At 37.7% G+C, this 21,041-nt stretch overlaps 1 long non-coding RNA gene across 1 annotated transcript; it reads right to left on the bottom strand.

The window, feature by feature from the left end:
• Positions 1-7,329: 7,329 nt before the first annotated feature.
• On the bottom strand, positions 7,330-20,370 carry LOC141418867 (uncharacterized). The gene is made up of 4 exons (XR_012443529.1): positions 20,278-20,370; positions 17,070-17,230; positions 16,494-16,566; positions 7,330-7,734 (listed from the first exon to the last, which is right to left on the bottom strand). It is a non-coding gene; the product is annotated as an uncharacterized lncRNA (long non-coding RNA).
• Positions 20,371-21,041: the final 671 nt, after the last annotated feature.

The following is a 21,041-nucleotide window of genomic DNA, read 5'->3' as shown; positions in this document are numbered from 1 at the left end:
GTCAGCACAAGTGGCTGCATTTGTATTTTTATAATTTCACATCTATTTTGAACAGCTTTTAAAAATATTCTCTCTGAACAGTTTTCTAAAAATATTTGGTGATTAATTGCATGTGGTTTATCTTCAGTGATCCTTTGTTGTCAGGAGAAGCCTGATCCTGGTAGGTATTTTTCATTGCTGGAGGAGATGGCCTGGTTGATGTGATATGAGCCTATGTTGGTTCAGATGTGACTGGCTGGTCAACTTACAGTCTATGGCCAAGAGACCCTATTGGCCAAATTTAACCAAGAACAAAGTTTAAAAGGAAAGGTCCTCAGTCTATGCTCACCTGGATCCCATTAGTTTACTGTTGTTTGTCTTTTTGGTGACTCTTAATAACTTAGAATTGTTATGTGAAAAGGTGTACTGTGATAGTTTTAATAGGAAGCACTTACAAAGTTGTACAGGGAAGATCAAAAACAAGAGGGCAGAAACTAAAAATGCTAAATTTTTAAATAAATAAGCATTTGTACGCATTATATTCTATGAGCCTGACTGCAAATGCTGCAGAGAAGGATCAAAACTGTACTGAAAAGAGACTTAGAACAGCTGTGGTTAAAAATTTTAAATAGCTGATTAATTGACATAACAGTCTACTTATGTCCATGTCACAAGCATGTTGGATACCAATTATGATTGCAGCATCACATCAACAGCATCAAGTTCTTTGTTGTTGTTATTCAGCCGCTGTTATAATTAGACAAATATGGGCAAAAACCTAGCAAGAGGTAGGATCACCAACAGTGGTAACTTAGCAGCAACCAGCTTGAACATTTGGGAAACACAGATAATGGAAAAAATGCAGATTTGTCTATGGGGAAATAATTTACTTGCTAAAAGATGTGGGAAGCTATATTTTTCATTTCATAATAATTAAAATTTTTTATTTCTTCAGAAAGAATCAATGGTGTTTTATTAAATTTAATCTTGCAAGGAAAAGAAGGGGAAATCCTTTTATTACTAGAGCCTAGTGCAACATGCCTCAAGAGTTCCTTGGGTGTTCTCAGCATCCCATGGTCAACTTATGAAGAAAAATAAATGGCTTGATATCAATCTGCTTTGGCTATTCAAGATTTTTTGTGCCTCCATATGAGTTTTTTGAATTGATTTTTCTATCTCTGTGAAGAATGTCATTGGGATTTTGATAGGAATTACATTAAACATGTAGATAGCTTTTGGTAGTATAGCCAATTTCATGATGTCGATTCTGCCAATCAACAAATATGAGAGATATTTCCATCTTCTAATGTCTTCTTGATTTCTCTGTTCAATGATTTATAGTTTTCATTGAAAATGTTTTTGTTTTCCTTATTAAATTTATTCTTAGGTAATTTTTGAGGCTATTAAAATGGTATTGTTTCCCTGTTTTCTTTCTCAGTCTGTTCATTGTATAGCAAGGATAGTAATTTCTCTATATTAATATTGTGTCCTTCTACTTTACCAAAAGAGTTTATGATTTATCAGAGGTTTTTGGTGGAGTTTTTAGAGTCTTTTATGTATAAGCTCATAATATCTATAAATAAGGATAGTTTGATTTCTTCCTTCCCTGTTTGAATCCTTTTTATTTCTAGGTCTTGTCTTATTATTCTAGCTAGAAATTCCAAAACTATATTGAATAAGCATGGGTAAAGTAGGCATCCCTGTCTTGTTCCTGACTTTTACAGGAATGGTTTCAGTTGTTTACCATTTAGTAGAATGTCATGTGCAGTTTTTATTATGTTGAGAAATATTCTTTTTGTTCCTAGCTTCTCCAGTGCTTTTATCATGAAAGGGTACTGAATTATGTCAAAGGTTTTTGCTGCATCTACTGAGCAGCTCATGTGATTTTTTTGTCCTTGCTTCTGTTTGTATGCTGTATTGCATTTATAGTTTTGTGTGTGTTGTACCATCCTTGCATCCCTGGGATGAAACCAACTTGGTCATGGTGTATGATCTTTTGATGTGTTGTTTAATTTGTTTGCCAGTATTTTGATGAGAATTTTTGTGTCTATGTCCATTAAAAATAGTGGCCTATAATTCTCTTTTTTGTTACATCCACATTGAGTTTTTTAATGAGTGTAAGGCTGGCTTCATAGAAGGAGTTTGGTAGTGTTCCTTCCCTGTCTATTTCCTGGAAAAGTTTTAGGATAATTGTCATTAGTTCTTCTTTAAAGATTTGGTATAACTCAGCTGTGAATCCATCAGGTCCAAGGGTCTTCTTTATTGGGAAACTATTACTACTTCAATCTCATTGCTTGCTATAGATCTATTTAGGTGGTTAATATCTTCTTGGTTCAATTTTGGTCAGTTATAAGCATCTAGAACTTTATCCATTTTTCTAGGATTTCCAGTTTACTTTAAGTTTTCAAAGTATTCCCTAATGATCTTCCGGATGTCATTAGTCTTTGTGGTTCTGTCCCCTTTTTCAGCTTTGATTTTTTTTAATTTGGGTAATTTCCCTCTTCCGTCTTGTCATGTTTGCCAAAGCCATGCCTGTCAATCTTGTTAATCTTTACAAAGAACCAACTTTCTTGTTTCATTGATTCTTTGTATGGTTTTTTTGGTCTTGATCTCATCCTGATCTTTAGTATTTCTTTTCATCTCCTAGATGAAGAGATTTTATCATTTCTGTTCTGGAGGCATTGTATTTCTTTTAATTTAGATTTGTGGTTAGTTTATTCTTGTTTTTCTAGAAGCTTAAAGTGCATCATTAGGTTGTTTATTTGAATTGTCTCTTTCTTTAAGCACTTACAGCTATAAACTTTTCACTTAGCATGGCCTTTGTTGTGTACCACAGATTCTGGTAGGTTTTATTTCATTTTCATTAGATTCTATGAACTTTTTGATTTCTTCCTTTTCTTTAGTTTCTGTTTGTTGTGAAAGGTTTTCATTTCCCCTTCAACTAAAAAGAACAGTTTTGCTGCATAAACTCATCTAGGATGACAGTTGTTTCATTTCAGAGCCTGAAATATGTCTTTCCATGACCTTCATGCTTTTAGTGTCTGGCTTGAGAAATTTGCAGTTATTCTGATGGGTTTGCCTTTATATGTGACCTACCTTTTCGCTTTTGCAGCTTTCACTATTCTTTCTTTCATTTATTGAGTGTTTTGATTATAATATGTCTGGGGATGTTTCTTTTCTAGTCCTTGTGGTTTAGTGTTCTGTAGTACTTCTGAACCTGGATGGACATCCTTCTCTTTCTGAAAGTTGGGGAAGCTTTTAGCTATTATGTTATTGAATGAGTTATCTATGCATTTAGTTTATATCTCTTCTCCTTCTTCTATACCCATAATTCAAAGATTTGGTCTTTTGATGGTGTCCCAGACATTTTACAAGTTCCATTTATATTTTCTTAGCATTTTTCATGGTCTTTGACTGTTTGATTAATTCCTCCACTATGTCTTCTGTCCCTAATACTCTATTTTCAACTTGCTCCAATCTGTTCAGAGCTTTCAATAGAGATTTTTATTTGGGATATTGAGCCATTCATTTCAGATTGATTATTTCTCAATATTTCTATACCTTTATTGATTTCCTCTTTTATATCCTGCATTGGTCTTCTTAATTTCATTCATGCTTGTTTGAATTCTTATTGAGCCCTTTTACTTGTTGATTCCTAGCTTTTGTGTCACTTCTTTGATCTCAATAATCATTCTTGCTATTACTTTTTGGAATTAAATATTTGATATTTCCTCCTCTTCACTGTTGTTTAAATCCTTAGTGGTGAGGTGGTTTTTGAGGGAGAGTATGGCCTTGCTACTCCATACTTCTTCTTGGAAATTTGCACATCTGGATTGTATTTGGTTTGAGTTTCTAGTTACCTGTACCCCTTTTGTTGAGGTTTTATGAAAGATTGTACAGGACTTGATGGTGGTTGATCTATGGTGTATTATCTTGTCTCCAGATGGAGGGATAGTGTCTCAATATTAATCACCTCAGTTTCTTATTCTCAAGATGCTGGATTCTACCCCCTGTTCTGCATAGGGCAAGCTACTGAAGCTGTCACATTATTAAACTGCAGTTTTGAAGTTACTGTAATCCCTAATGAAAGTCAGATACTGCCACTGTTCCAGTATGTGTTCTTTTCTATTTGAACAAAGATGAATCTTTGTGGTCCTGGAAGGCTAAAGTCATAAGGATTGTGATGGGAGGGAGACAGGGGGAAGATCTAGTTGATAATAAGTGGTGAAAAGTATATGTAGCAGCAGACTGGGTTAATATAGGTGTTAATTAAGAGGCAGACTGGGATAGAGAGAAAAAATCAAGTAGGTAATAAGGGAAAGGAAGGGGATAATAATGGAGAAAATTGGATAGACAAGCAAATATAAACTCCACAGAACTGAAAAAAAGTTGGGAATCCCTTTATCTATTGGAAGTATTAGTTGTGAAGGAAGATTATGGGTGGGAAGACAGGGAGAATGGAAATTGAGAGCTAGGAAGGTGTTTTGGTGGTTGACAGGTGGAAAGTATATATTGCAGAGATTGTTAGAAAATGGGAGATAAAATGGTTTAGGGTTACAAAGTTAATGGTGGTTTATGGAGGCTCTTGTAAATGACTACAGTGAGAGGGTAAGGAGGGAGGTAGGGCTAAAGAGAAAATTGAGGAGTGAGAATGCAAAACTACTGTTGGAATGTTTAGGAAAAAAACTGCAAGGAAATGAGTAAAAGGCCTACATCAGTTTCAGCGGCAACAGACAAATTTTATGTGAAAATTGTGAATTGTTTATTGCTGTAGCCCTTCCCCCACTACTCTGTGTCTTGAGTCTCTCAGTCCACTAGATGGCAGGCTAAATTGGATACTTGCCTCTGAATTGCTGATTTGTGCTGGGGAGATGGGGTGTTTGTAGATCTAAGCAGCTACATCTCTGGAGTTTGTACTGACAAATTGACAGCATCACCCAATTCACACTTGCAATGTTCCCCTCTCAAGATCCCCAGAGCTTACGGCTTGTAGTTATGCACAAACACAGGATTTTGTCCAGATGTTTTCACTGGTGGAAGTCTCTGGCAGGGTTGAAAGTGCAGCCTGCTATTGGTTAGTGCCACTATACCCCATTCCCTGTGACCTCCTTGCTCTGTCCCAGTAAATTTTCCCTGGTCTCTCATAGGCCTTCTTATAGGTCTTCTCATAGGCCTTCATCCTCACTTCTGGTGGTCACAGGTTCTCCAGTGTGGGTCAGGCCAGCACCAGTGGGGATCGTATGCACTCCAGGGAAGTTCCTGACTGGCTACCCAGAGGGCTATTTTTTCAGGCAAGAAAGTGCATCTCTGCTTCTGCTCACCAGGTCCCAGCAGCTTTCTTCCACAGACTGCTCACTGGGCACCTTTGTTGTTTAAGCACGGACCTTCTCTATGCAGTGCTTGTGGTGAAGGTATATGTATATGTATGTGTGTGTGTGTGTGTGTGTGTGTGTATACACACATATAAAATCATGTGTGGATATGTGCACACACTTATCTTTTAGATGAATCTTCCATATAGGATTGAAAAAAATGCAACCTTTGTTTTTCTGAACCTGGAAAACTTCACTTAATATGATGATCTTTAGCTCCATATACAAATCTGCAAATTATATGATTTCATTTCTCACTATGAATAATTTTCACTTGTACACATACACACTATTAATCTATTCATCAGTTGTAAGGCATCAGGGCTATTTCCATAACTTGGCTTCTGTGCATAATGTTGCAATAAACATGGTTGTGCAAGTGTTCTCATTATATCCTGAATCACATCTCTTCAAATATAACCCCAGGAGTGGGATGACTGGGTAGTATAGTAGTTCTCTTATTTTTGGAAAAACCTTCATGCTTCTTTTGATAGTCCTTGTACTAATTTCATTCCCACCAAAGTGTATGAGGGTTCCTTTCTTCCTACTATTCTTAGATAGAAAGCTTGATAGGACATTTTAAATCTGAGTGGGTGTATAGAACCTTCAGATACAGTTGTTCATTGGAGACACTGTGACGACACTGGGGGTGTTTGTTTGCATTCTCTTAATGTTTTTCTCATTGTTTTCAAATTGTTCTGGAAGTATTAAGTGTTTCTTTTAATTGATATCTCTGGTTTGGAAAAGCAGAAGTCTGTATATTCATTTTACATCATTCCAGTGCACAAACTGTCTTCCCAGACATATCTACTACACAGACATATGTGAATGGGGAGGGAGTCAGTAGGTAAGAAACAGTGCTAAAAGGAGAGATATGGAAAATAAATCACATGGACATAACTGGCCCCTCACTCCTACTCCTCACAATCATTAAATGCAACCTTTGTGTGTAATGGAGCACTGAATGTTATGGATTTGCCTTGGGCAAAGAGAGGTAAGTCTTAAAATGCATATAAGAACTTGGATTCCCTGCTGCTTCCAGTATCACAGAGCCCTGTCTTAGAACCCAATTCTGGCTCATCTGTTTGTTCCTCTTATAGGGCATCAGTTATCTCATTATTGCAAGGAGCAAAGGGTTATAGTTTGTAGCTCTTTTATCTAGCACAAATTCCTCCACTATACCAAGAGGAAGTGGTGACTCTTTCTTTCCCTCCCAAAGGAAGTAATGGTTGTCATGATTTTCTCTGTGAGACTGACTTCCTTCCCTTTCTTTCCCCCTTTACTACCTGTCTATTTCCCTCTTGTTGTTTCTGCCAATATCTTTTCCTGGAGACATGAAATGTGGCAATGTAAATCAGAACATTCAAACTTACTTTTCTAAATTAATTTTAACATGGAATGCAGATCTATATTAAGTATATGTCATGTTGGATAGCAATGATCTAGAGGCCAAAGATGAGGAGTCATGGCCTCCATTCCCTTAGTGTACCCTTGCACAGAGGCTTGCAGTATGATGTGATCACTCACTTGTAAGTTAGTATTGTGTTCAGAAGTCATCATCACCCCTACACCTGGATGAGAGCTTGTTTGGACACCTGGTTCATTGTGGGCATATTGGACTGGAAAATTTGAGGAGGAACCAGATCTGGGTGTGACCTGTGACTGTAGCCCAAAGAATGTAATGGCCAGAATGCCTACTAAGGATGGATTGTGGAAGATGAATACTAAGGGCTTTCATACCAAGGGATGGAGAGTGAGAAAATTCTAGCGTGCAGAATCATTATCAGTGAAATGCCATGAGCAAATCTTGAGACACACTGGAAAGTGAGGTTTATTGTTAAAGTAAATTGCTACTGTCCAATAACAGATACACAACTTATTTCATTAGACCCCTGTACACCTTTAGTTGATCAAAGAAAGGATATGTTTTTTCAGAGCTTTTCAAGTTTGTCTTGGCTTGAAATAAACTTCCCCCAGAGTTTACAACTTTATTAATATACATATGTGTATAACAATGATGATAATTTGATTAGGAAAGGCAACTTTCAACTAGGCAAATATATATCTAAGGAAATATGCAAACAAAAGAAGTCACACACAGAAACAACCAGAACCCATACCACATTTATTCATACATGGTTCCAGTATACACCATGTACCCAACTCCATAAGGAAAAAAGCTACTGGCAATGAATATGAAAAACACATTTATCATTATCTGCATTATCAGTTTCTATCACCACACTCTAAACCTCATTCATTGTAAGATTCTCAAATAAGGTAGGCTATCCCCAGAAAAATGACAAGTCACCCTCACACCTTTCAACATCCACAGGAATCTGAATGCACGGTCTATTCCATTTGATGTTCCCATTGCATCCACCTAAAATTAGATAAAAAGAGTTACTGTGAGGCCCAAGCTATTCTTTGTCCTGCTTGGAGGTCCTATGTTCACTTGGTTACATTAGAATCCATATGGGAAACTGGTAAATTCAAAGGAACCCAAAGTAAGAGAGCATACCTACTGCTGCAAAAGACACAAAATCCCTGCAGGCTAAGCCTTTTTTTAAAACTTTTTGGCAATTAAAAATGTCTTTCCAAGGAGGAAAAAATTCTTCTGATGGGAGAGCTCGATGGGATACACATTGTATTGCAGTCTGGTTTTAATGTTTGTTATAAGACCTAGATTGGATAAAGCATGGCATTTGAAATTCCCCCAAAGAAGGAAAATGAAAAGGTCAAGTGTAATATATATGTTCACATGATCATATATTGTAACAATTATATTTTTTAAAGAAACCAACTAAAAAGCAAAGCTTGTATTTCACACAAAGCCTAGTAAACTTACAAAGGCATTTATAATTTCCTCTTTATGATATGAGGATGAGTATCCAATAATCTCAACATGAGCTAGAAAAAAACTGAATGTATCTGAGAACACTGTTGGTTTTAAAAATGGATTATTGAGGACATTCTTGTGGTAGAAATGAAGCAAGTGTATAAGGCAAAAGAGACCAGGAAGTAAATGAGAAGCAGAGCCTTAGGATTTCCAGCTAAAGTAATTCTAGTCAGTATAAATTGGTCCAACTGCAAAGCATTAGCCATGCTTCTTCCTGTCCACTTATGAATTCATCTAAGTGGCTTCTTTATTCTAATAACTTCCCCCCAAGATATATATATATTAATATATTCTCTAGGTGATTGCAATTGAGTAAAAGCAGTGTTTGTAGAGTATATTTAAGTGAAGGCTAGATATTCTCTTCTCTTTATTTGCCAAACCAATTTTAATGATGTTTTAGAAATAAAATTAACTTGGAAATTATGAAATAATAACATTGAAAATATCTGCTACTAAACATATGATCATGCTCCTTCCTGTCTTCCTATCCTACACACTCTATGTGTGTGTTCATATAAGCATTGGATGCTCAGATCACAGTAGCCTGAATTAGTGTGTCAGTTCATCAGCATGGGCTGAGTATTGACACTCACTAAACCAGCTGTCCTGCAAACATCTGACATACATGTTTTAATTTGAATTACTATTGCTATCGCTTGGATGTTTGTGATAAAGAATTTGAGTGATTCTAAGGCTTGGTTTATCTCTGCAATAAGCATGGTCTGAAAAAGAACACCAACACTGGCAAATGTTCACCTATACTGCTCTACTAGGTTACTCAGAGCTTTCACAATGTGTGAGCTGACCCCAACCATGTGGACTATGTGAGCTTTATGGTAATGACTAGAAACCTCCCCTGATTCATGTATCTATTGCCACCCATTGTTTTGTTGCTATTCTTGATACCTCAAAACCTAGACAGCACTTGGAACTCCATAGTCTATAACACTGCAAGACATATTCATAAGAGTCTGAAGTCCCTGGCATGGTAACTAGTGATCCATGGCTGAATTGCTAATAGAAATCTGCAGCTCAGACCATCAACTGTGTCCCATGCTTAACTTCACCTTGGCCCATTACTTCCAGTGTAAAGAACCTGTATCTGTCTATATATCTTCTCCATGATTGAGCTATGGTGAGGATTCAAGAAAGTGAATTATCTACTGGGGATGAGATGGTAGAATTCCCACTGAAAATTGATGGTTGCAATGGACTGTGTAAGAGGGAACATCTTTTCTGAGGAAGTACACAGACACCCAGAGACACATGTACTATAACTATACATGGACTCTCTGCCACGTCAAAAACTTCACACACACATACACAATGTACAGCTGAAAAATACATAGCTGCTTGTAGGGAAAGAAGTAGATGGTCATAATTCTTCCTGTGATCATCAGGACTATACATACACAAAAAAGCCCATTACTCTCAGGTTTTATTTTTTTTGCTCAGCTTTTGAGCAAGTTAGGAATATGTATGGTTTTCATGGGTTGTGGAATCCACCTGCACTAACAGAAAGGTGACCATATAATGAGAATAATGTCATGCACAGTCCTGTTTGCCCAAGTCTATATATCATTTTGATTGGATGAGAGAAGATGTTGACTTACTCTAGTAATTTTAGCTACTAGGGAGGTGGAGGTAGGAGAACAAATTTCTGAGAATGGCAGGGAAAAAATCCAGAGAACTTACCCCCCCCCCCGGCAAAACTGAAAAATATAAACAGCAAATTGTAATCTAACACCAAAAAAAAACCCAGCAGGGTGGGGTGAAACACTGAGCCTGCCCCAAGGGGTGGGGGTGGGGCAAAGACTCAAACTCTCAGTGAACTAACACATAAAGCAGCAAAGGTTGGAAGTGTGGGCAAGGTGAAAAGCTAACATCCCAGAGGAGCAGCTAGCACTCAGCAGAGATTAGGAGACACATAAAGGCTAAGAGGGAGTGGGATGACAAACCAACCTCCCAGAACAGCCACCAGCACTCAGCAGAGATTGGGAAAAGCACAAAGGCTGAGAGCACTGGTTGAGTGACAAGCCAACCCCTCCAAAGCAAGGCAGGTGGTAGATCCTAGAGCTGATTTCTGGGGCAGAGGGCAGCATTCAAAACTAAATTGCTTCACCTTCCTGGGAGAGGAGCTGAACAAACAGAGATATAGATGAAAGGTAACACAGCTGCTGCCTGAAGCAATAGTTCTGACCACACTGCACAGCTGGAAGTTTTACCTCACCTCAAAATTCTAGCTAATCTCGTGGTCAGAAGGAACCAAATACGACTTACAAGCCAGTCACCTTGTGAAACTACATCAGAGCTTCTGCTTGTATCCCAATACCAGGATTGAACACCTAAGGAATAACCCCAGAATTTTCATCAAAAGACTGAACTTTCTGTGATTCCTGAACCTGGTGGGGTTTTTTGTGTGTGTGTTTCTTTTTTCTTTTTTCTTCTTGTATAATTAACTTCACCATCAATATTTTCTTATTCCTATTCTTACCCTCTTCACTTTCCCTCCTCTCCTGAGCTACAATCCATTGTTCTCCCTCCTAACTATTCTTTCTGTCCCTTCTCTTCCAATCTTTCCCCCATCTACACCTCCCCTCTTATCCTTCCCCAACCTGTCACTATACCACCCCTCCCTCCTACATACTCACCACCTGCTGATGAGCCCACTGTACCAACTGTACACAACCCCAACACCCTGCAATCCCTGACACAAATACCCTCCACTGCAACAACAGAAATATACCCAAACACACACACAAGGGCCACAAAACCCAGCAGCCCCCATACTTCTTCCCCCACACACCTACCTGTTTTCCTGCCCTCCTTTTAGTAACACCTTTACTAATTTCCCAAAATCTATAAATAGCATAATAACCATTACTCCCCCTGAAATCTGACTGTTTTATAGATATTATCATCAAGAGGATTTCTATATAATATGTGAACAACTGGTCTGCCATTGAACCTGTGAACTTGTTGCTAAATTATACCTCCAGGTTAGGGACAGAAAGACCACATCAAACTAGCTACAACCAAGTCAGTCCCAACACAAAATTTAAATCAGGGAAAGAAATCAGGCAATCAAATCCACCAACTAGCCTATAAAACATAGTTGCACAGCACCAAGTGGAGTGATGGGAAGAAGAAGAAGGGATGGAAACCACTCTCTCAAACAAATAATTCAATGCACGATTCAGTGGGAAATGAAGAAAATGGATAACTAATCCCTCACGTCAAAAAACAATGATAAATGTCACTAAGGAACCCAGTGCCACCCACATAAAAATGTTCAAAGAAGAAATCTTGGAAGATATCACTGAGAAATTCATGGAGAAATTTATGGTTAACCAGAATGTACAAGATGCACTCAAGAAATTTCAAGACACCAAAAATAAAGAGCATGAGAAGGCACAGAAACAAATAAAGGAGCTCAGAATGGACTTCAACAAACACCAAAGTGAAACAAAGACACTATAAAAAGAAAGATACATGAATTAAAGAGGACAACACAAATTATAAAAGAGGAATGGAACAAACATATGAAAAACCTCAGAAAAAAGAATCAAACAGAAATCCTGGAAATAAAAAATCCCTTTAGTCAAACAAAAAACACAGTGGAAGGACACTACAGTAGACTAGAGCAACTAGAAGACAGAATCTCAGAACTTGAAGATAAAATAGAAATTAAAGAAGCATGACAAGAAACCTTAGTCAAACAACTCAAGAGCTGTGAAAGGAATATGAAAGAACTCAGGACTCTATCAAAAGACCAAACCTGAGAATCATGGACAATGATGAAGGAGAAGAGGTGCAAGCCAAAGTAATACATAATATATTCAATAAAATGATAACAGAAAATTCCCCAAATCTAGAGAAAGTTTTACACATTCAGGTACAAGAAGCCTCCAGGACACCAAACAGACGTGACCAAACTAGAACCTCCCCAGGGCATATTATCATTAAAACAAGAAGCACAGAGGAATTAAGAAAGAAACTTGAAGGTTGTGAGAGAAAAAAACCAAATAACTTATAAAGGTAAAATCATCAAAATAACAGCAGATTTCTCAACAGAAATTTTAAAAGCAAGAAGGGCATGGAGCGAGGTATTTTGGGCACTGAATGAAAATAACATCAGCCCTAGGATACTCTACTCAGAAAAACTATCATTCAAAATTAGAGCAATAAAAATCTTCCACGATAAACAAAAACTAAAACAATATATGACCACCATGCCAACACTACAGAAAATTCTACAAGGAATTCTGCACACAGAAGATAAAAGCAAACAAAACTACAAGAGGATGGGAAGCATCAAACCAAAAGAGAAGAAAACACAAGCAAGTAGAGAGTAGCAATGATTCAACAGCACACAATCAAATCCTTAAACAAAACAAACAAACAAAAAAACCAACTAAATGGCAGGGAAAATACACAAATTAGTAAAACCAGAAATGAAAAAGTGGAGCTAACAAAAAACACCACAAAAATACAGGGAATCATCAGAGACTACTTTGAGAATGGAATAAATAAACTGGAAAATCTTGAAGAAATGAACAAGTTTCTAGATACTTATGACTGTCCAAAACTGAACCAAGAGAATATTAACCACATAAACAGATTTATAACATGTAATGAAATTGAAGCAACAATAAAGAGTCTCCCAAAAAAGAGAAGTCCAAACCTGACAGATTTTCAGCTAAATTCTTCCAGACCTTCAAAGAAGAATTAACACCAATACTCCTTAAACTTTTCCACAAAATAGAAAAGGAAGAAGGAAAGGAACACTGCCTAACTCATTCTATAAAGCCAGTACTACACTCATCCCAAAACCAGACAAGGACACATCCATAAAGGAGAACTACAGACCAATCTACTTAATGAACATTGTTACAAATATCCTCAATAAAAAAATGGCAAACCGAATCCAACAACATATCAGAAAGATCATTCGCCATGACCAAGTAGGCTTCATCCCAGGGATGCAGGGATGGTTCAACATATGAAAATCAATAAATGTAATACAGCACATTAAGAGAAGCAAAGAAAAATATGACTTGATCATCTCAATAGATGCAGGAAAAGCCTTTGGTAAGATTCAATACCACTTCATGATAAAAGCTCTAAGAAAACAAGGAATAGAAGGAATGTACCTCAACATTATAAAGGCTACATATGACAAAGCTACAGCCAACATCATACTTAATGGTGAAAAACTGAAACCATTTCCCCTAAAGTCAGGAATGAGGCAAGGCTGCTCACTGTCTCCACTCCTATTCAACATAGTCCTGGAATTCCTATCCATAGAAATAAGGCAAGAAGAAGAAATAAAAGAAATACAAACAGGTAAAGAAAGAGTCAAAATACCTCTATTTGCAGATGACATGATCCTATATCTCAAAGACCCAACAAACTCCACCCCAAAACTTCCAGACACCATAAAAAGCTTGAGCAATGTAGCAGGATACAACTTACAAAATCAATAGCCTTTCTCTACACCAACAATGAACAAATTGAGAAAGAATATGTGAAAACAATTACATTTACAATAGCCTCAAAAATAATCACATAGCTAGGTGTAAACTTAACAAAGTATGTAAATGACTTCTACAAGGACAACTACAAACCACTGAAGAAAGAGATCAAGGAAGATTACAGAAGATGCAAAGATCTCCCATGCTCATGGATTGGCAGAATCAACATAGTAAAAATGGCTATACTACCAAAAGCAATCTACATATTCAACTCAATTCCTATTAAAATCCCAAAGACATTCATCACAGAGATTGCAAAAATCTACCCTAAAATTCATTTGGAAATACAAAAGTTCATAACTAGCCCAGGCAATACTGAGCATAATCAGCAACGTTGGAGGTATCACAATACCCAACTTCAAACTATACTACAGAGCAACAGCAATAAAAACAACATGGTACTGGCGCAAAAACAGATATGAAGACCAGTGGAACAAATAAAGGACCCAGATATGAATCCACACAGATATGCCCACTTCATTTTTTACAAAGGCACCAAAAACAAATGATGGAGAAAAGACAGCCTCTTCAACAAATGTTGCTGGAAAAAGTGGTTATCTGCCTGCAGAAAACTGAAACTAGATCCATGTCTGTCACCCTGTACTAATATCAACTCAAAGTGGATTAAGGACCTCAATATCAGACCCAAAACGTTGCAGTTAGTACACAAAAGATCAGGGACTACCCTGGAAACAATAGGTATAGGCAAGGACTTCCTCAGTAGAACTCAAGTGGCCCGGCAATGATGGACAAATAGGACCACATGAAATTAAAAAGTTTCTGCATGAAAAAAGAAATGGTCTCTAAATTGAGGAGACCCTCAAAGAGTGGCAGAAAATATTTGCTAGCTATACATCAGACAAAGGACTAATAACCGCAATATACAGGGAGTTCAAAAAACTAAACTGCCCAAAAATTAATGCCCAATAAAGAAGTGGGCAACTGAACTAAATAGAATTTTTCAAAGGAAGAACTCCAAATGACCAAAAAAACACATGAAAAAATGCTCACCATCCTTGACCATAAAGGAAATGCAAATCAAACCACACTAAGATTCCATCTCACACCTGTTAGAATAGCTAGCATCAAGAACACCAACAAATGTTGGCAAGGATGGGGAAAAAGGAACCCTCACACACTGCTGGTGGGAATGTAGGCTAGCACAACCACTTTGGAAAACAATATGGAGGTGTCTTAGAAAACTAAAAATAGATATGCCATATGATCCAGCAATACCATTCCTGGGGACATACCCAAAGGAATGTGACTCAAGTTATTACAGAAGCACCTGCACACCCATGTTTATTGCAGCACTATTTACAATATCCAAACTATGGAAATAGCCAAGATGCCCCACTACTGATGAATGGATTAAGAAAATGTGGTATTTATACACAATGGAATTTTACTCAGCCATGAAGAAGAATGAAATTTTGTCATTCGCAAGTAAAAGGATAGAACTGGAGAACATCATCTTAAGTGAAGTTAGCCAGGTTCAGAAGGCCAAAAATAGCATGTTCTCCCTCATATGTGGATTATAGACCCAAAACAAATCTAGTAATATTATTGTACATGGGTCCCACTAAGGGTAGAATGCACACTGGAGGAACAGGGAAGGGAAGGAAACCTAAAACTTGAACATGGTTGATGTGCTCAGTGTTGAGGAGTGAATAAAGTAATCTTAAATTTGTAGATCCCACTGTAGGAAGGGGTCCAGGAAGTAATGAAGAGGACTGACAGAGATGAAACAATGTGGATTACAATACACAAGTGCATGGAAGCAACACTAGAAATCTCTCTGTATAGCTATCTTTATCTCAAACTAGCAAAAACACTAAGCCTTTCTCATTATCTCCTGTGTTTTCTCTTCAACAAAATCGGAGAACAAGAGGGTGGAACAGATTCTGACCAGAAGAGGTAGGGAGGGGAAAGTGGCACAAATAATGTGTATACAGGTAAGTAAATGTAAAAATGATAAAAGAAGAAGAAAAAAAAACTTACACTTTCTTCTCTAGGTCACCTGACACATTCCCCCAGATAAAGAACATTGTGGTTTATGAACCACACATTGGCATGTATGAAAGAGCATAAATCATATAAATATAGTCACAGAGCACTGTGAAATTAAACTAAATCTCAAACACAAAGGGAGAACTGGAACCCCAAGAATATTTAGAGATTCAAATGTATCCTGAAAACAATGTGATGGTAAGGGGTGAATCATAAAAGAAAATCAATATACACAATATTTAATTCTCTAAAATGAAGAAAAGCCTTGACAAGCCTTAAGGCTGGGTGACTGTAAAGAAAATGTGGAGAACAGAACAGAATAATACCATAAATTATACAAGACTTTTCATTGCTGATTTCATGGACATTAAATGGATAGTAAAGTAATACTTTCAAAAAACTTGTCACAAAATTGATAGCTGAAAGAAATGGACTAATTCCTTCAAGTTAAATGATACCAAAATTTACCTAAGGATAAAGATATTCAGATTGATACTATATGTATGAAAAAGTGAATCAGTAACTATTCACTTCAACAATAAAATACTGAAGCCAGATGCTTTTCCTGCAGAATCCTTTAAAATTATTACACCTGTATAATATCATAAGCATGATCCTAGGTGTTTATCCAGTTAAATTTAAAACTTATACACAAAAAATATGCTTGATAATTTTATGGCAGCTTCATTCATATTTCACCTGCTTGGAAGGAGCCAAGTTCTTCTTTACCAGGTGAACGCACCAACACAATGCAGCACTTCAATCCTGGGACCTAAGATTCAATGATAGGAATCACTGAGCTGTCACGTACAGAGAAGTAGGAAAGCATCTTAAATGTATACTGCTAAGTGAAATAAGTCATTGAAAAAACTGCATATGTTGTGATTCTAACTGTATGAAATCTGTAATAGATGTTTTTAAAAGGGCTTGAACTTTCTAAGCTATCCTTTCTATTTTGATGTTTGTCAACACTGTTAAAATGATGTCTATACATTTTATAATCTGGTAACATGTCACAGGATCAGATCTATTGCAGCCAATATTCAACAATGCATTGTGCAGACATTCACTTGAGATATTTACTCTTAAAAATGCACAAAGATTTGGGTTGTAAATGGATCTCCAGTAAATTATTTGTAGTACTAGAGATGGACATAATGAACTTAAATTTGCACACATGGAATATACAATAGTACTGCCTGAGACATTACAGTGCTCTGTAATAAGAGACAATGACCTAGAATCATTACTGAAGAATGTATTTTTCAACAGTACCTTCATTTGATTCTTCTGCAGGGTTCCCATTTTTGGGTGACCAGAGTTTGCCATACTTCTTGGGCCAGGCAGGAGTTTATCTTGACCTTAGAGGAGGGATTCCTTCTAGCAAGCATCAACTTGGGAAATGTATTATGGTAGATAAATGTGTTGATTTATTCCTGGCAGAAATAATAGGCAATTTACTCGAAGTTCAAAAACTGTTTCTATTTACCCATAATAGCTGTGTTTACTTGCAATGCAATCTGAAGTTATGCTACATATGTACATGGTAAATGATACTATTTCCAACACCTAAGCATATCTGTTTCTTTGTGAGAAGAGCAATTGTTTCAGTTGCAACCACATGAATGGACCTGGAGGACATTTCATTGAGTGAAGTAAGCAAACAGCACAGCAGGATCTCCCTCTTAGGGGGAACCTCAGTGTGGATTTCATAGATCCACATGTCCAATGTGGATCTTCTATTATCATAGAAGTTGAGAATAGAATAGTAGATACCAGAGGCTGGTGAGAATGTCACAAGAGTACATTAAGAACAAATTCTAGTGCTGTATTGAATAATCAGAACAAAAGTGCATGTGGGTCTAAAGACTATTAAAAGAGAAGATTTAGATTTTGAATGTGTTCACAGTTCAAATATGGTTCAGACTTTTCAAAACCAGGACAGCAAAGTCCCCCAATTGGACTTACACTGATGTTCAACACTGTTGCAGGTGAGAAAACACTGTTTTGTTTTTATTTTTTAGCCTATTGCAGCATCTCCTTTTGTTCTAGCATGTTAGCTGTACAGGGGATTTTCATTGTGACTTTTACATATATGCTTACTATGTATCTTAATTAGGCTCACCCCTCTATTAGTCCCCATCATTACCACTCGTCCCTTCTTAGAAAACTTTCTGTAAGTTTCATTGCTCATATTTTATACACATACACATAGTACATCGACCATATTCACCCTCTTTCACCTTCTGCTATTACCCTCCTTCCTTTCACTGGTACCCACCCAAAGATAGAACCAGTTTTACCTTCCTAACCTTCATTTTTTATTTTATATTTATTATTCAAGGGTGTTTCCTTGGTATTTTAAAGATTTATAATTGTACTTTACTTAGATTAACCTCATCTGTTGCTTATCTATCTCTATCGCCCTGTTCTATTATTCAGCAGTATACTATCTCATACACAGATGCAATATATTTCAATATTATTCACTCTCTAAATATGTGACTTTTGTCCATCCGAGCCCAGTACACATGCAAACAACAAAATATCCTTTTTCTTTGAGTAATATTGCATTGTATATTACCGCATTTTCTCAATATATTTGTTGGTTGTAGCACATCTAGACTATTTCCAAAGCTTGGCGATTGTGAATAGCCAAGTGAAAAATACATGTGTGCAAGTGAGGCTATCATATACTAAGTTGCATCTCTTCAGTTTCACACCCTGGAGGGATTACTGGATCATATGGTAGATCTATTTTAAGTTTCATGATGCTTTCTACCGTGATTGCACTAATATTCATTCCAACAACAATGGATCACGGCTCATTTTTCTTCACAGTCTCACCACCTTTTGCTATTGTTTGTGTTATTTATGATGGTCATTCTGACTGGACAGAGTTAAAATATTGTGAAAATGGCTATACTACCAAAATAAATCTATACATTCAGTGCTATCTACATCAAAATTTCATGACATTTTTCACAGAGCTAGAAACCGGACCTACAGTTCACATGGAAGAAAAAAAGCCAGGAAAAAGAGCAGTGTGGGAGGTATTACAATGCCTGACTTCAGACTACACTACAAGAGTCAAAGTATTAAAACAGAATGGTACTAATATAAAACCAGACATGAAGGCCAATGGAGCAGAATAGAAGATCAAAACACAAACTCCCACAGGTATGTCAAATTGACTTTTGAACAAGGAACCCCAAAAATGCATTGGAGAATAGCTTCTTCTACAAATTATTTTGTCAAAACTGAATATCCACCTGTAGAAGATTCAAACTAGATCACATCCTCTCACACTGTACTAGTACCAATTCAAAGTGGATCAAAAAATATGGAAAACCCTGGAACATACAGACATAGAAAATAGCTTCCTGAATAGATCCACAATAGCTCAGCAATTAAGAGAAAGGATTTACAAGTGGGACTGCATCAAACTATAAGTTTCTGTAGCAAAGGAAACAGTCACTAGACTATGTAGAGAACCTGCTGAATTGGAGAAAAGATCTACCAGTTCTATGTCTGGCAAGGGAATAATAATCAGAATATACAGGGAGCTCAAAAACTAACCCAGCAAATAATCAAGGAATGGTTGAATAAACTAGCAACTGAACTGAATAGACAGTTCTTAAAAGGAGAAGAATAAGTGGCACTAAAACAGATGAAGAAATGTTCAATATCCTTGGCCATACATGGCAAGCCCTTTTAATAGGATGATTCTTATAGAAAGTCAGAAGAAGGAACAAAAGCACAGGGTTGGGGCTGCATATTCTAGTTCAACTTGAACTAGATGTGTATCTGGGAAATTATGCAGACCCCTGTGTGCCTTAGCTCCTTTCTTGGAAAGTTGGATATGTTAATCCCACATGTATTATATTATATGCTAAAAGTAATTAAACATAGGTGAAAAACTAAGGAGACTGGGGCTTCATTTTCCCCTAAAGTGTCTTACATTACTTATCTGGAAGATTCATCTTGACTCTTAGTAGATTTTGGACAATGTGGTGGTTCCTTGCCATGGATATTGCATGTTCATCCTTCAGTGGGTGTCACTGTCTTCCTGTATGTATCCACCAGTGAGCTACATCCCCTGACACACATCAATTTTAAGTGATTTTCTACCCTTGACCACTACTCATTTGCCTAAAATTTTAGGACAAGTGGCAGACTATAGTTCAGAACAGAATATCAAATCTCCTTCTGTTCCTATATGGGGTCCCTAGTGCTCATAGAAAAGTTGTCAAGCATATGTAGGATGAGCCAGGAAGTTGGTTGTGAAGATGGTCACAGATCAGAGGAGCAGATTTTGGGATTTTGAGGATTTCTGAGGTAAAATGTACTGCCGAGGGGAAGGATATACCCAGAGCTTCATGGCCGGAACTGTAGAAATACCAGGCTAAGTGAAGGAAGAGTGGCATGGATGGTTTGAGATGGCATTTCCATCACAAGTGGTCCCTGACATAGGCACACCTACCTCTTTCCTGAACCTGCGGCAGTAGCCATCACCACACTGGCAAGCCATGACAACAGGCATCGGGGTGGGAAGCTGGCTCACTGTTCCGGAAGTGGGCGTGGCCACTCCCACCCTCTGCTCCTGATTGGGTGGAACAGGCCTGAGGGAGGGGCGGGAATGACAACTTCCGGTGCTCTTCTCTCCAGCTCTCTCTCTTCAGGACAGCATCGGCTTCTCAGCCAGGACTTCTGTGAGGTGGGGTCGCTTCAGACACCTCAGCCTGGTGAGTGGAGGTCTGGGGACATCTGCGGAGGGGCTGTCCTGTCAGCTGAGGAACTAAAAGACTCTTCCTCAGGATTCTGTCCTTTGATCACTGACTGACTAGATGGAGAGCGTCCTGGCCCAGGTGCTCCCTGAGGAGGAGGCGGCGATTTCCGCGGTGGACTCGGGGTCCAGGCCCAGCCTCAGAGGAGTCCAGTGCAGGTCTCGGTCACGTGAGTGACTCCTGGAGCCCAGGAGATCCACAGCCTTGTCACCATTTGACTTAAGAACTTGACAAGTGTGAAATGTTTTAGCATAATAACAAAATAAAGAGATTTCAGGTAGTTATGGTTTAAGATAAGACACATGCATACACAAAGGCTTAGTGAAGTCTATTAAGTAATGAATGCTCTGACCCAGTATGGTGACCTATGCCTGTAGTCCTAAACACACAGGAGGCCCAGGCAGGAGAGTCGCTTAAGCCCAGGAGATTGGGATCAACCTAGGAAACCTAGCAAGACTGC

Source organism: Castor canadensis, chromosome 18, assembly GCF_047511655.1.
Source record: "Castor canadensis chromosome 18, mCasCan1.hap1v2, whole genome shotgun sequence".
In the NCBI taxonomy this organism is placed as follows: domain Eukaryota; kingdom Metazoa; phylum Chordata; class Mammalia; order Rodentia; family Castoridae; genus Castor; species Castor canadensis.
This window is presented reverse-complemented; position numbering and strand designations above follow the sequence as displayed.